An 18474-nucleotide genomic window follows, 5' to 3' on the forward strand; every position below is an offset into this window, starting at 1 on the left:
CAGAAAGAGGAAAACAAATATTGTATATTAATGCATATATGTGGAACCTAAAAGATGGTACAGATGAACTGGTTTGCAGGGAAGAAATAGAGACACAGAGGTAGAGAACAAACGTATGGACACCAAGTGTGGGAAGCCATGGGGTGGTGGTGGTGGGATGAGTTGGGAGATTGGGATTGACCTGTATACATGTATATGCATAAAATACATAACTGATAATAACCTGCTGTATAAAAAAGTAAATAAAATAAATTCCATATTTTAAAAAATAAAATTTAAAAATAAAACAGAAAAAAGTTCTTCCCTTCACACACATGTATTTATAGGAATGAATTATTTCCATGCTTATATCTATAAATACATAAAAGAGGAATAAAATCTAACTTGAACCATAAACGAAAAAAAACCTGAACCCACCAGTTATACAGAGGAAAACCCTATCAGGGCACTTGCTCCAGCGGTAAACAATTCTGAAATTGGTCAGAGGTGTGGAATCATCTCCCATCCAGCTAGCACCCACCCCCCATGCAAGGAGCGTCTTCATTGCAAAGCTGGGAGACCGTGCCGAGGCTTCTCTGAATAAAGGTGAGCTGAGCCCCAGGCCAGCTGCTGCTGAACTGTTCCCACCCATCGCAGGTAAAACACCTGAATATGTACAAGGGCTTGAAAGCCTAGAGGAAGGGCCGTGGAGCCACACTAGCGACAGCACGCAGGCCTCCTTGGTGCCTGCAGGCCAGCCAGGGTGGTCCTGGCCCCGGGTACTCTTCCGGAAGCTTTCCATTGTCCTGCCTGTGATACCCCTCCTGTCCCGGCCCCCACTGCTTTTTTCCTTCCTCACCTCTGTCCGGAGAGAAATTCCAGCGGAAGGTATGGGTGACACATCCTCTTCTTTACAGGTGGCAGCCTGGCAACTCCTGCAGAAAGGCCAGCAGTGCCCCACTCACACCGGGCCACCAACAAAGCTGTGGCCCCTCATTCCCTCCCACCAGCTCAGCCCCGAGACTGCTGACGGGGCAGAGAATATGGAGTCAGGCACAGCTTCAGGGGCTATTGCTGCCTGGAGCGCTGTTTACATTGACCTCAACCAGGCACACCTGGGGAGGGCCGGCCGGCAGGGTAAGGCTGCCCAGGTCAGCTAATCCACAACCCTCAGGGAATCACATAGTTGAAAATGGACGTCGCTAAGGCAGAATAGAAGCCAAGGAAAATAAGGACACAATGCCATTTGCAGCACCGTAGATGAGTCTAGAGGTAATCACGTGACTTGTAGGAAGTCAGAAAGTGAAAGACACATATCATATCATATCACTTATAGGTGTTACCTAAAAATGGATACCAGGGCAGATATTTCCACGGAGAAGGGCAATCACAGATTCATTAAACACACTTATGGTTCACGAATGGAAAGGTGTGAGGATTGGTTTCATTACGATATCGGGGTTAACAGACATATACAAACACAGGTGACATATATAATCACCAAAGACCTACGGAATACCAAGAGAAGACTACTCAACATTCTGTCATAACGTCCCTGGGAAAAGGATCCCAGGAAGAACAGGCATCTGTATATGTGTAAAAGAACCACATCTTCGACACCTACAATAAGCCAAACATTGTAATCAAACTTGCTGTAATAAAAAATAAAAATTTAAATTAAAAATACGAACAAGAAGTAGGGAGACAAACTTGAGGGGCTTTCTCCTGGCACATTCCATTCTAAATTCCAATCTAGAACACGACTTCCATTGAGGCTCTGCTGCCCTAGTAACCAGATTTGGTAAGGGAGAACTGCTGCCACCTTGTGGCCGTTTCACACAACAGCAGCTTTAATCCCAGCGCTAATGGTCAGTTGATATTCAAAATCATTGCAGGCCTGTAAATGACATCTGCCCTGAAAACAAATCCTGGGGTCACATATCGACCAAAAAATTCAAAGGATGTCCATATTTCAAAACGACCGTTTCAAAAGGCATATTTTATGCACATTAGTGTTCTGCTTCTTTGTCTTTCTTTCTTTTTTGGTTAAAAAGACGGGAATGGAAAAAGGCATCCCTCAGACTGGGCGAAAATCGTTGCAAACGAATCAATGGACAAAGGTTTAATCTCCAATATATATAAACAGCTCATGCAGCTTAATTTTAAAAAAACAAACAACCCAATACAAAAATGGGCAAAAGTTCTAAAGAGACGTTTCTTCAAAAAAGACACAGAGATGGCCAAGACGCACATGAAAAGCTGCTCAACATCACTAATTATTAGAGAAATGCAAATCAAAACTACAATGAGGTATCACCTCACACCTGTTAGGATCGGCATCATCAGAAAATCTACAAACAACAAATTCTGGGGAGGGTGTGGACAAAAGGAGCCCTCTTCCACTATTGGTGGGAATGTAAATTGATACCGTCACTATGGAGAAGAGTATGGAGTTTCCTTTAAAAAACTAGAAATAGAATTACCATCCGATCCAGCAATCCCACTTCTGGGCATATACCCAGAGAAAACCATAAATCAAAAAGGCACATTCACCACAATGTTCATTGCAGCACTATTTAAAATAGCCAGGTAATGGAAGCAACCTAAATGCCCACAGACAGATGAATGGATAAAGATGGGGTACATATATAAAATGGAATATTACTCGGCCATAAAAAGGAATGAAACTGGGTCATTTGTAGAGACATCGATGGATCTAGAGACTGTCATATAGAATGAAGTAAGTCAGAAAGAGGAAAACAAATATTGTATATTAATGCATATATGTGGAACCTAAAAGATGGTACAGATGAACTGGTTTGCAGGGAAGAAATAGAGACACAGAGGTAGAGAACAAACGTATGGACACCAAGTGTGGGAAGCCAAGGGGTGGTGGTTTTGGGATGAGTTGGGAGATTGGGATTGACCTGTATACATGTATATGCATAAAATACATAACTGATAATAACCTGCTGTATAAAAAAGTAAATAAAATTAAATTTCAAAATTTTAAAAAATAAAATTTAAAAATAAAACAGAAAAAAGTTCTTCCCTTCACACACATGTATTTATAGGAATGAATTATTTCCATGCTTATATCTATAAATACATAAAAGAGGAATAAAATCTAACTTGAACCATAAACGAAAAAAAACCTGAACCCACCAGTTATACAGAGGAAAACCCTATCAGGGCCCTTGCTCCAGCGGTAAAAAATTCTGAAATTGGTCAGAGGTGTGGAATCATCTCCCATCCAGCTAGCACCCACCCCACACGCAAGGAGCGTCCTCATTGCAAAGCTGGGAGACCGTGCCGAGGCATCTCTGAATAAAGGTGAGCTGAGCCCCAGGCCAGCTGCTGCTGAACTGTTCCCACCCTTCCCAGGTAAAACACCTGAATATGTACAAGGGCTTGAAAGCCTAGAGGAAGGGCCGTGGAGCCACACTAGCGACAGCACGCAGGCCAACTTGCTGCCTGCAGGCCAGCCAGGGTGATCCTGGCCCCGGGTACTCTTCCGGAAGCTTTCCATTGTCCTGCCTGTGATACCCCTCCTGTCCCGGCCCCCACTGCTTTTTTCCTTCCTCACCTCTGTCCGGAGAGAAATTCCAGCGGAAGGTATGGGTGACACATCCTCTTCTTTACAGATGGCAGCCTGGCAACTCCTGCAGAAAGGCCAGCAGTGCCCCACTCACACCGGGCCACCAACAAAGCTGTGGCCCCTCATTCCCTCCCACCAGCTCAGCCCCGAGACTGCTGACGGGGTAGAGAATATGGAGTCAGGCACAGCTTCATGGGCTATTGCTGCCTGGAGCGCTGTTTATATTGACCTCAACCAGGCACACCTGGGGAGGGCCGGCCGGCAGTGTAAGGCTGCCCAGGTCAGCTAATCCACAACCCTCAGGGAATCACATTGTTGAAAATGGACCTCGCTAAGGCAGAATAGAAGCCAAGGAAAATAAGGACACAATGCCATTTGCAGCACCGTAGATGAGTCTAGAGGTAATCACGTGACTTGTAGTAATTTAGAAAGTGAAAGACACATATCATATCATATCACTTATAGGTGTTACCTAAAAATGGATACCAGGGCAGATATTTCCACGGAGAAGGGCAATCACAGATTCATTAAACACACTTATGGTTCACCAATGGAAAGGTGTGAGGATTGGTTTCATTACGATATCGGGGTTAACAGACATATACAAACACAGGTGACATATATAATTACCAAAGACCTACGGAATACCAAGAGAAGACTACTCAACATTCTGTCATAACGTACCTGGGAAAAGGATCCCAGAAGAACAGACATCTGTATATGTGTAAAAGAACCACATCTTCGACACCTACAATAAGCCAAACATTGTAATCAAACTTGCTGTAATAAAAAATAAAAATTTAAATTAAAAATACGAACAAGAAGTAGGGAGACAAACTTGAGGGGCTTTCTCCTGGCACATTCCATTCTAAATTCCAATCTAGAACACGACTTCCATTGAGGCTCTGCTGCCCTAATAACCAGATTTGGTAAGGGAGAACTGCTGCCACCTTGTGGCCGTTTCACACAACAGCAGCTTTAATCCCAGCGCTAATGGTCAGTTGATATTCAAAATCATTGCAGGCCTGTAAATGACACCTGCCTTGAAAACAAATCCTGGGGTCACGTATCGACCAAAAAATTCAAAGGACGTCCATATTTCAAAACGACCGTTTCAAAAGGCATATTTTATGCACATTAGTGTTCTGCTTCTTTGTCTTTCTTTCTTTTTTGGTTAAAAAGACGGGAATGGAAAAAGGCATCCCTCAGACTGGGCGAAAATCGTTGCAAACGAATCAATGGACAAAGGTTTAATCTCCAATATATATAAACAGCTCTTGCAGCTTAATATTAAAAAAACAAACAACCCAATACAAAAATGGGCAAAAGTTCTAAAGAGACGTTTCTTCAAAGAAGACACAGAGATGGCCAAGACGCACATGAAAAGCTGCTGAACATCACTAATTATTAGAGAAATGCAAATCAAAACTACAATGAGGTATTACCTCACACCTGTTAGGATCGGCATCATCAGAAAATCTACAAACAACAAATTCTGGGGAGGGTGTGGACAAAAGGAGCCCTCTTCCACTATTGGTGTGAATGTAAATTGATACCGTCACTATGGAGAACAGTATGGAGTTTCCTTTAAAAAACTAGAAATAGAATTACCATCTGATCCAGCAATCCCACTTCTGGGCATATACCCAGAGAAAACCATAAATCAAAAAGGCACATTCACCACAATGTTCATTGCAGCACTATTTAAAATAGCCAGGTAAAGGAAGCAACCTAAATGCCCACAGACAGATGAATGGATAAAGATGGGGTACATATATAAAATGGAATATTACTCGGCCATAAAAAGGAATGAAACTGGGTCATTTGTAGAGACATGGATGGATCTAGAGACAGTCATATAGAATGAAGTAAGTCAGAAAGAGGAAAACAAATATTGTATATTAATGCATATATGTGGAACCTAAAAGATGGTACAGATGAACTGGTTTGCAGGGAAGAAATAGAGACACAGAGGTAGAGAACAAACGTATGGACACCAAGTGTGGGAAGCCATGGGGTGGTGGTTTTGGGATGAGTTGGGAGATTGGGATTGACCTGTATACATATATAGGCATAAAATACATAACTGATAATAACCTGCTGTATAAAAAAGTAAATAAAATTAAATTTCAAAATTTTAAAAAATAAAATTTAAAAATAAAACAGAAAAAAGTTCTTCCCTTCCCACACATGTATTTATAGGAATGAATTATTTCCATGCTTATATCTATAAATACATAAAAGAGGAATAAAATCTAACTTGAACCATAAACGAAAAAAAACCTGAACCCACCAGTTATACAGAGGAAAACCCTATCAGGGCCCTTGCTCCAGCGGTAAAAAATTCTGAAATTGGTCAGAGGTGTGGAATCATCTCCCATCCAGCTAGCACCCAACCCACACGCAAGGAGCGTCCTCATTGCAAAGCTGGGAGACCGTGCCGAGGCATCTCTGAATAAAGGTGAGCTGAGCCCCAGGCCAGCTGCTGCTGAACTGTTCCCACCCTTCCCAGGTAAAACACCTGAATATGTACAAGGGCTTGAAAGCCTAGAGGAAGGGCCGTGGAGCCACACTAGCGACAGCACGCAGGCCAACTTGGTGCCTGCAGGCCAGCCAGGGTGATCCTGGCCCCGGGTACTCTTCCGGAAGCTTTCCATTGTCCTGCCTGTGATACCCCTCCTGTCCCGGCCCCCACTGCTTTTTTCCTTCCTCACCTCTGTCCGGAGAGAAATTCCAGCGGAAGGTATGGGTGACACATCCTCTTCTTTACAGATGGCAGCCTGGCAACTCCTGCAGAAAGGCCAGCAGTGCCCCACTCACACCGGGCCACCAACAAAGCTGTGGCCCCTCATTCCCTCCCACCAGCTCAGCCCCGAGACTGCTGACGGGGTAGAGAATATGGAGTCAGGCACAGCTTCATGGGCTATTGCTGCCTGGAGCGCTGTTTATATTGACCTCAACCAGGCACACCTGGGGAGGGCCGGCCGGCAGGGTAAGGCTGCCCAGGTCAGCTAATCCACAACCCTCAGGGAATCACATTGTTGAAAATGGACCTCGCTAAGGCAGAATAGAAGCCAAGGAAAATAAGGACACAATGCCATTTGCAGCACCGTAGATGAGTCTAGAGGTAATCACGTGACTTGGAGTAAGTCAGAAAGTGAAAGACACATATCATATCATATCACTTATAGGTGTTACCTAAAAATGGATACCAGGGCAGATATTTCCACGGAGAAGGGCAATCACAGATTCATTAAACACACTTATGGTTCACCAATGGAAAGGTGTGAGGATTGGTTTCATTACGATATCGGGGTTAACAGACATATACAAACACAGGTGACATATATAATTACCAAAGACCTACGGAATACCAAGAGAAGACTACTCAACATTCTGTCATAACGTACCTGGGAAAAGGATCCCAGAAGAACAGACATCTGTATATGTGTAAAAGAACCACATCTTCGACACCTACAATAAGCCAAACATTGTAATCAAACTTGCTGTAATAAAAAATAAAAATTTAAATTAAAAATACGAACAAGAAGTAGGGAGACAAACTTGAGGGGCTTTCTCCTGGCACATTCCATTCTAAATTCCAATCTAGAACACGACTTCCATTGAGGCTCTGCTGCCCTAATAACCAGATTTGGTAAGGGAGAACTGCTGCCACCTTGTGGCCGTTTCACACAACAGCAGCTTTAATCCCAGCGCTAATGGTCAGTTGATATTCAAAATCATTGCAGGCCTGTAAATGACACCTGCCTTGAAAACAAATCCTGGGGTCACGTATCGACCAAAAAATTCAAAGGACGTCCATATTTCAAAACGACCGTTTCAAAAGGCATATTTTATGCACATTAGTGTTCTGCTTCTTTGTCTTTCTTTCTTTTTTGGTTAAAAAGACGGGAATGGAAAAAGGCATCCCTCAGACTGGGCGAAAATCGTTGCAAACGAATCAATGGACAAAGGTTTAATCTCCAATATATATAAACAGCTCTTGCAGCTTAATATTAAAAAAACAAACAACCCAATACAAAAATGGGCAAAAGTTCTAAAGAGACGTTTCTTCAAAGAAGACACAGAGATGGCCAAGACGCACATGAAAAGCTGCTGAACATCACTAATTATTAGAGAAATGCAAATCAAAACTACAATGAGGTATTACCTCACACCTGTTAGGATCGGCATCATCAGAAAATCTACAAACAACAAATTCTGGGGAGGGTGTGGACAAAAGGAGCCCTCTTCCACTATTGGTGTGAATGTAAATTGATACCGTCACTATGGAGAACAGTATGGAGTTTCCTTTAAAAAACTAGAAATAGAATTACCATCTGATCCAGCAATCCCACTTCTGGGCATATACCCAGAGAAAACCATAAATCAAAAAGGCACATTCACCACAATGTTCATTGCAGCACTATTTAAAATAGCCAGGTAATGGAAGCAACCTAAATGCCCACAGACAGATGAATGGATAAAGATGGGGTACATATATAAAATGGAATATTACTCGGCCATAAAAAGGAATGAAACTGGGTCATTTGTAGAGACATCGATGGATCTAGAGACTGTCATATAGAATGAAGTAAGTCAGAAAGAGGAAAACAAATATTGTATATTAATGCATATATGTGGAACCTAAAAGATGGTACAGATGAACTGGTTTGAAGGGAAGAAATAGAGACACAGTGGTAGAGAACAAACGTATGGACACCAAGTTTGGGAAGCCATGGGGTGGTGGTGGTGGGATGAGTTGGGAGATTGGGATTGACCTGTATACATGTATATGCATAAAATACATAACTGATAATAACCTGCTGTATAAAAAAGTAAATAAAATTAAATTTCAAAATTTTGAAAAATAAAATTTAAAAATAAAACAGAAAAAAGTTCTTCCCTTCACACACATGTATTTATAGGGATGAATTATTTCCATGCTTATATCTATAAATACATAAAGGAGGAATAAAATCTAACTTGAACCATAAACGAAAAAAAACCTGAACCCACCAGTTATACAGAGGAAAACCCTATCAGGGCACTTGCTCCAGCGGTAAACAATTCTGAAATTGGTCAGAGGTGTGGAATCATCTCCCATCCAGCAAGCACCCACCCCCCACGCAAGGAGTGTCCTCATTGCAAAGCTGGGAGACCGTGCCGAGAAATCTCTGAATAAAGGTGAGCTGAGCCCCAGGCCAGCTGCTGCTGAACTGTTCCCACCCTTCCCAGGTAAAACACCTGAATATGTACAAGGGCTTGGAAGCCTAGAGGAACGGCCGTGGAGCCACACTAGCGACAGCACGCAGGCCAACTTGGTGCCTGCAGGCCAGCCAGGGTGGTCGAGGCCCGGGTACTCTTCCGGAAGCTTTCCATTGTCCTGCCTGTGATACCCCTCCTGTCCCGGCCCCCACTGCTTTTTTCCTTCCTCACCTCTGTCCGGAGAGAAATTCCAAAGGAAGGTATGGGTGACACATCCTCTTCTTTACAGGTGGCAGCCTGGCAAATCCTGCAGAAAGGCCAGCAGTGCCCCACTCACACCGGGCCGCCAACACAGCTGTGGTCCCTCATTCCCTCCCACCAGCTCAGCCCCGAGACTGCTGACGGGGCAGAGAATATGGAGTCAGGCACAGCTTCAGGGGCTATTGCTGCCTGGAGCGCTGTTTATATTGACCTCAACCAGGCACACCTGGGGAGGGCCGGCCGGCAGGGTAAGGCTGCCCAGGTCAGCTAATCCACAACCCTCAGGGAATCACATTGTTGAAAATGGACCTCGCTAAGGCAGAATAGAAGCCAAGGAAAATAAGGACACAATGCCATTTGCAGCACCGTAGATGAGTCTAGACGTAATCACGTGACTTAGTAAGTCAGAAAGGGAAAGACACATATCATATCATATCACTTATAGGTGTTACCTAAAAATGGATACCAGGGCAGATATTTCCACGGAGAAGGGCAATCACAGATTCATTAAACACACTTATGGTTCACGAATGGAAAGGTGTGAGGATTGGTTTCATTACGATATCGGGGTTAACAGACATATACAAATAGACATATACAAACACAGGTGACATATATAATCACCAAAGACCTACGGAATACCAAGAGAAGACTACACAACATTCTTTCATAACGTCCCTGGGAAAAGGATCCCAGGAAGAACAGACATCTGTATATGTGTAAAAGAACCACATTTTCGACACCTACAATAAGCCAAACATTGTAATCAAACTTGCTGTAATAAAAAATAAAAATTTAAATTAAAAATAGGAACAAGAAGTAGGGACACAAACTTGAGGGGCTTTCTCCTGGCACATTCCATTCTAAATTCCAATCTAGAGCACGAATTCCATTAAGGCTCTGTTGCCCTAGTAACCAGATTTGGTAAGGGAGAACAGCTGCCACCTTGTGGCCGTTTCACACAACAGCAGCTTTAATCCCAGCGCTAATGGTCAGTTGATATTCAAAATCATTGCAGGCCTGTAAATGACACCTGCCCTGAAAACAAATCCTGGGGTCACATATCGACCAAAAAATTCAAAGGACGTCCATATTTCAATACGACCATTTCAAAAGGCATATTTTATGCACATTAGTGTTCTGCTTCTTTGTCTTTCTTTCTTTTTTGGTTAAAAAGACGGGAATGGAAAAAGGCATCCCTCAGACTGGGCGAAAATCGTTGCAAACGAATCAATGGACAAAGGTTTAATCTCCAATATATATAAACAGCACATGCAGCTTAATATTAAAAAAACAAACAACCAAATACAAAAATGGGCAGAAGTTCTAAAGAGACGTTTCTTCAAAGAAGACACAGAGATGGCCAACATGCACATGAAAAGCTGCTCAAGAGCACTAATTATTAGAGAAATGCAAATCAAAACTACAATGAGGTATCACCTCACACCTGTTAGAATCGGCAGCATCTGAAAATCTACAAACAACAAATTCTGGGGAGGGTGTGGAGAAAAGGAGCCCTCTTCTACTATTTGTGGGAATGTAAATTGATACAGTCACTATGGAGAACACTATGGAGTTTCCCTTAAAAAAGTAGAAATAGAATTACCATCTGATCCAGCAATCCCACATCTGGGCATATACCCAGAGAAAACCATAAATCAAAAAGGCACATTCACCACAATGTTCATTGCAGCACTATTTAAAATAGCCAGGTAATGGAAGCAACCTAAATGCCCACAGACAGATGAATGGATAAAGATGGGGTACATATATAAAATGGAATATTACTCGGCCATAAAAAGGAATGAAACTGGGTCATTTGTAGAGACATCGATGGATCTAGAGACTGTCATATAGACTGAAGTAAGTCAGAAAGAGGAAATCAAATATTGTATATTAATGCATATATGTGGAACCTAAAAGATGATACAGATGAACTGGTTTGCAGGGAAGAAATAGAGACACAGAGGTAGAGAACAAACGTATGGACACCAAGTGTGGGAAGCCATGGGGTGGTGGTGGTGGGATGAGTTGGGAGATTGGGATTGACCTGTATACATGTATATGCATAAAATATATAACTGATAATAACCTGTTGTATAAAAAAGTAAATAAAATTAAATTTCAAATTTTGAAAAATAAAATTTAAAAATAAAACAGAAAAAAGTTCTTCCCTTCCCACACATATATTTATAGGAATGAATTATTTCCATGCTTATATCTATAAATACATAAAAGAGGAATAAAATCTAACTTGAACCATAAACGAAAAAAAACCTGAATCCACCAGTTATACAGAGGAAAACCCTATCAGGGCACTTGCTCCAGCGGTAAACAATTCTGAAATTGGTCAGAGGTGTGGAATCATCTCCCATCCAGCTAGCACCCACCCCCCACGCAAGGAGCGTCCTCATTGCAAAGCTGGGAGACCGTGCCGAGAAATCTCTGAATAAAGGTGAGCTGAGCCCCAGGCCAGCTGCTGCTGAACTGTTCCCACCCTTCCCAGGTAAAACACCTGAATATGTACAAGGGCTTGAAAGCCTAGAGGAAGGGCCGTGGAGCCACACTAGCGACAGCACGCAGGCCAAATTGGTGCCTGCAGGCCAGCCAGGGTGGTCCTGGCCCCGGGTACTCTTCCGGAAGCTTTCCATTGTCCTGCCTGTGATACCCCTCCTGTCCCGGCCCCCACTGCTTTTTTCCTTCCTCACCTCTGTCCGGAGAGAAATTCCAGCGGAAGGTATGGGTGACACATCCTCTTCTTTACAGGTGGCAGCCTGGCACCTCCTGCAGAAAGGCCAGCAGTGCCATACTCACACCGGGCCGCCAACAAAGCTGTGGCCCCTCATTCCCTCCCACAAGCTCAGCCCCGAGACTGCTGACGGGGCAGAGAATATGCAGTCAGGCACAGCTTCAGGGGCTATTGCTGCCTGGAGCGCTGTTTATATTGACCTCAACCAGGCACACCTGGGGAGGGCCGGCCGGCAGGGTAAGGCTGCCCAGGTCAGCTAATCCACAACCCTCAGGGAATCACATTGTTGAAAATGGACCTCGCTAAGGCAGAATAGAAGCCAACTAAAATAAGGACACAATGCCATTTGCAGCACCGTAGAATGAGTCTAGAGGTAATCACGTGACTTGTAGGAAGTCAGAAAGTGAAAGAAACATATCATATCATATCAGTTATAGGTGTTACCTAAAAATGGATACCAGGGCAGATATTTCCACGGAGAAGGGCAATCACAGATTCATTAAACAACTTATGGTTCACCAATGGAAAGGTGTGAGGATTGGTTTCATTACGATATCGGGGTTAACAGACATATACAAACACAGGTGACATATATAATCACCAAAGACCTACGGAATACCAAGAGAAGACTACTCAACATTCTGTTATAACGTCCCTGGGAAAAGGATCCCAGGAAGAACAGACATCTGTATATGTGTAAAAGAACCACATCTTCGACACCTACAATAAGCCAAACATTGTAATCAAACTTGCTGTAATAAAAAATAAAAATTTAAATTAAAAATACGAACAAGAGGTAGGGAGACAAACTTGAGGGGCTTTCTCCTGGCACATTCCATTCTAAATTCCAATCTAGAACACGACTTCCATTGAGGCTCTGCTGCCCTAGTAACCAGATTTGGTAAGGGAGAACTGCTGCCACCTTGTGGCCGTTTCACACAACAGCAGCTTTAATCCCTGCGCTAATGGTCAGTTGATATTCAAAATCATTGCAGGCCTGTAAATGACATCTGCCCTGAAAACAAATCCTGGGGTCACATATCGACCAAAAAATTCAAAGGACGTCCATATTTAAAAACGACCGTTTCAAAAGGCATATTTTATGCACATTAGTGTTCTGCTTCTTTGTCTTTCTTTCTTTTTTGGTTAAAAAGACGGGAATGGAAAAAGGCATCCCTCAGACTGGGCGAAAATCGTTGCAAACGAATCAATGGACAATGGTTTAATTTCCAATATATATAAACAGCTCATGCAGCTTAATATTAAAAAAACAAACAACCAAATACAAAAATGGGCAGAAGTTCTAAAGAGACGTTTCTTCAAAGAAGACACAGAGATGGCCAACATGCACATGAAAAGCTGCTCAAGAGCACTAATTATTAGAGAAATGCAAATCAAAACTACAATGAGGTATCACCTCACACCTGTTAGAATCGGCAGCATCTGAAAATCTACAAACAACAAATTCTGGGGAGGGTGTGGAGAAAAGGAGCCCTCTTCTACTATTTGTGGGAATGTAAATTGATACAGTCACTATGGAGAACACTATGGAGTTTCCCTTAAAAAAGTAGAAATAGAATTACCATCTGATCCAGCAATCCCACATCTGGGCATATACCCAGAGAAAACCATAAATCAAAAAGGCACATTCACCACAATGTTCATTGCAGCACTATTTAAAATAGCCAGGTAATGGAAGCAACCTAAATGCCCACAGACAGATGAATGGATAAAGATGGGGTACATATATAAAATGGAATATTACTCGGCCATAAAAAGGAATGAAACTGGGTCATTTGTAGAGACATCGATGGATCTAGAGACTGTCATATAGACTGAAGTAAGTCAGAAAGAGGAAATCAAATATTGTATATTAATGCATATATGTGGAACCTAAAAGATGATACAGATGAACTGGTTTGCAGGGAAGAAATAGAGACACAGAGGTAGAGAACAAACGTATGGACACCAAGTGTGGGAAGCCATGTGGTGGTGGTGGTGGGATGAGTTGGGAGATTGGGATTGACCTGTATACATGTATATGCATAAAATATATAACTGATAATAACCTGTTGTATAAAAAAGTAAATAAAATTAAATTTCAAATTTTGAAAAATAAAATTTAAAAATAAAACAGAAAAAAGTTCTTCCCTTCCCACACATATATTTATAGGAATGAATTATTTCCATGCTTATATCTATAAATACATAAAAGAGGAATAAAATCTAACTTGAACCATAAACGAAAAAAAACCTGAATCCACCAGTTATACAGAGGAAAACCCTATCAGGGCACTTGCTCCAGCGGTAAACAATTCTGAAATTGGTCAGAGGTGTGGAATCATCTCCCATCCAGCTAGCACCCACCCCCCACGCAAGGAGCGTCCTCATTGCAAAGCTGGGAGACCGTGCCGAGAAATCTCTGAATAAAGGTGAGCTGAGCCCCAGGCCAGCTGCTGCTGAACTGTTCCCACCCTTCCCAGGTAAAACACCTGAATATGTACAAGGGCTTGAAAGCCTAGAGGAAGGGCCGTGGAGCCACACTAGCGACAGCACGCAGGCCAAATTGGTGCCTGCAGGCCAGCCAGGGTGGTCCTGGCCCCGGGTACTCTTCCGGAAGCTTTCCATTGTCCTGCCTGTGATACCCCTCCTGTCCCGGCCCCCACTGCTTTTTTCCTTCCTCACCTCTGTCCGGAGAGAAATTCCAGCGGAAGGTATGGGTGACACATCCTCTTCTTTACAGGTGGCAGCCTGGCACCTCCTGCAGAAAGGCCAGCAGTGCCATACTCACACCGGGCCGCCAACAAAGCTGTGGCCCCTCATTCCCTCCCACAAGCTCAGCCCCGAGACTGCTGACGGGGCAGAGAATATGCAGTCAGGCACAGCTTCAGGGGCTATTGCTGCCTGGAGCGCTGTTTATATTGACCTCAACCAGGCACACCTGGGGAGGGCCGGCCGGCAGGGTAAGGCTGCCCAGGTCAGCTAATCCTCAACCCTCAGGGAATCACATTGTTGAAAATGGACCTCGCTAAGGCAGAATAGAAGCCAACTAAAATAAGGACACAATGCCATTTGCAGCACCGTAGAATGAGTCTAGAGGTAATCACGTGACTTGTAGGAAGTCAGAAAGTGAAAGAAACATATCATATCATATCAGTTATAGGTGTTACCTAAAAATGGATACCAGGGCAGATATTTCCACGGAGAAGGGCAATCACAGATTCATTAAACAACTTATGGTTCACCAATGGAAAGGTGTGAGGATTGGTTTCATTACGATATCGGGGTTAACAGACATATACAAACACAGGTGACATATATAATCACCAAAGACCTACGGAATACCAAGAGAAGACTACTCAACATTCTGTTATAACGTCCCTGGGAAAAGGATCCCAGGAAGAACAGACATCTGTATATGTGTAAAAGAACCACATCTTCGACACCTACAATAAGCCAAACATTGTAATCAAACTTGCTGTAATAAAAAATAAAAATTTAAATTAAAAATACGAACAAGAGGTAGGGAGACAAACTTGAGGGGCTTTCTCCTGGCACATTCCATTCTAAATTCCAATCTAGAACACGACTTCCATTGAGGCTCTGCTGCCCTAGTAACCAGATTTGGTAAGGGAGAACTGCTGCCACCTTGTGGCCGTTTCACACAACAGCAGCTTTAATCCCTGCGCTAATGGTCAGTTGATATTCAAAATCATTGCAGGCCTGTAAATGACATCTGCCCTGAAAACAAATCCTGGGGTCACATATCGACCAAAAAATTCAAAGGACGTCCATATTTAAAAACGACCGTTTCAAAAGGCATATTTTATGCACATTAGTGTTCTGCTTCTTTGTCTTTCTTTCTTTTTTGGTTAAAAAGACGGGAATGGAAAAAGGCATCCCTCAGACTGGGCGAAAATCGTTGCAAACGAATCAATGGACAATGGTTTAATTTCCAATATATATAAACAGCTCATGCAGCTTAATATTAAAAAAACAACCAAACAATACAAAAATGGGCAGAAGTTCTAAATAGACGTTTCTTCAAAGAAGACACAGAGATGGCCAAGACGCACATGAAAAGCTGCTCAAGAGCACTAATTATTAGAGAAATGCCAACCAAAACTACAATGAGGTATCACCTCACACCTGTTAGGATCGGCATCATCAGAAAATCTACAAACAACAAATTCTGGGGAGGGTGTGGACAAAAGGAGCCCTCTTCCACTATTGGTGGGAATGTAAATTGATAAAGTCACTATGGAGAACACTATGGAGTTTCCTTTAAAAAAGTAGAAATAGAATTACCATCTGATCCAGCAATCCCACTTCTGGGCATATAACCAGAGAAAACCATAAATCAAAAAGGCACATTCACCTCAATGTTCATTGCAGCACTATTTAAAATAGCCAGGTAATGGAAGCAACCTAAATGCCCACAGACAGATGAATGGATAAAGATGGGGTACATATATAAAATGGAATATTACTCGGCCATAAAAAGGAATGAAACTGGGTCATTTGTAGAGACATCGATGGATCTAGAGACTGTCATATAGAATGAAGTAAGTCAGAAAGAGGAAATCAAATATTGTATATTAATGCATATATGTGGAACCTAAAAGATGGTACAGATGAACTGGTTTGCAGGGAAGAAATAGAGACACAGAGGTAGAGAACAATCGTATGGACACCAAGTGTGGGAAGCCATGGGGTGGTGGTGGTGGGATGAGTTGGGAGATTGGGATTGACCTGTATACATGTATATGCATAAAATATATAACTGATAATAACCTGCTGTATAAAAAAGTAAATAAAATTAAATTCCATATTTTAAAAAATAAAATTTAAAAATAAAACAGAAAAAAGTTCTTCCCTTCACACACATGTATTTATAGGAATGAATTATTTCCATGCTTATATCTATAAATACATAAAAGAGGAATAAAATCTAACTTGAACCATAAACGAAACAAACCCTGAACCCACCAGTTATACAGAGGAAACCCCTATCAGGGCACTTGCTCCAGCAGTAAACAATTCTGAAATTGGTCAGAGGTGTGGAATCATCTCCCATCCGGCTAGCACCCACCCCCCACGCAAGGAGCATCCTCATTGCAAAGCTGGGAGACCGTGCCGAGGCATCTCTGAATAAAGGTGAGCTGAGCCCCAGGCCAGCTGCTGCTGAACTGTTCCCACCCTTCCCAGGTAAAACACCTGAATATGTACAAGGGCTTGAAAGCCTAGAGGAAGGGCCGTGGAGCCACACTAGCGACAGCACGCAGGCCAACTTGGTGCCTGCAGGCCAGCCAGGGTGGTCCTGGCCCCGGGTACTCTTCCGGAAGCTTTCCATTGTCCTGCCTGTGATACCCCTCCTGTCCCGGACCCCACTGCTTTTTTCCTTCCTCTCCTCTGTCCAGAGAGAAATTCCAGCGGAAGGTATGGGTGACACATCCTCTTCTTTACAGGTGGCAGCCTGGCAACTCCTGCAGAAAGGCCAGCAGTGCCCCCCTCACACCGGGCCACCAACAAAGCTGTGGCCGCTCATTCCCTCCCACCAGCTCAGCCCAGAGACTGCTGACGGGGCAGAGAATATGGAGTCAGGCACAGCTTCAGGGGCTATTGCTGCCTGGAGCGCTGTTTATATTGACCTCAACCAGGCACACCTGGGGAGGGCCGGCCGGCAGGGTAAGGCTGCCCAGGTCAGCTAATCCACAACCCTCAGGGAATCACATTTTTGAAAATGGACCTCGCTAAGGCAGAATAGAAGCCAAGGAAAATAAGGACACAATGCCATTTGCTGCACCGTAGAATGAGTCTAGAGGTAATCACGTGACTTGTAGTAAGTCAGAAAGTGAAAGACACATATCATATCATATCACTTATAGGTGTTACCTAAAAATGGATACCAGGGCAGATATTTCCACGGAGAAGGGAAATCACAGATTCATTAAACACACTTATGGTTCAACAGTGGAATGGTGTGAGGATTGGTTTCATTACGATATCGGGGTTAACAGACATATACAAACACAGGTGACATATATAATCACCAAAGACCTACGGAATACCAAGAGAAGACTACTCAACATTCTGTCATAACGTCCCTGGGAAAAGGATCCCAGGAAGAACAGACATCTGTATATGTGTAAAAGAACCACATCTTCGACACCTACAATAAGCCAAACATTGTAATCAAACTTGCTGTAATAAAAAATAAAAATTTAAATTAAAAATACGAACAAGAAGTAGGGAGACAAACTTGAGGGGCTTTCTCCTGGCACATTCCATTCTAAATTCCAATCTAGAACACGACTTCCATTGAGGCTCTGCTGCCCTAGTAACCAGATTTGGTAAGGGAGAACTGCTGCCACCTTGTGGCCATTTCACACAACAGCAGCTTTAATCCCAGCGCTAATGGTCAGTTGATATTCAAAATCATTGCAGGCCTGTAAATGACACCTGCCTTGAAAACAAATCCTGGGGTCACGTATCGACCAAAAAATTCAAAGGACGTCCATATTTCAAAACGACCGTTTCAAAAGGCATATTTTATGCACATTAGTGTTCTGCTTCTTTGTCTTTCTTTCTTTTTTGTTTAAAAAGACGGGAATGGAAAAAGGCATCCCTCAGACTGGGCGAAAATCGTTGCAAACGAATCAATGGACAAAGGTTTAAT

Source organism: Mesoplodon bidens, assembly GCF_964165515.1.
Source record: "Mesoplodon bidens genome assembly, contig: HAP1_SCAFFOLD_39, whole genome shotgun sequence".
Classification (NCBI taxonomy): domain Eukaryota; kingdom Metazoa; phylum Chordata; class Mammalia; order Artiodactyla; family Ziphiidae; genus Mesoplodon; species Mesoplodon bidens.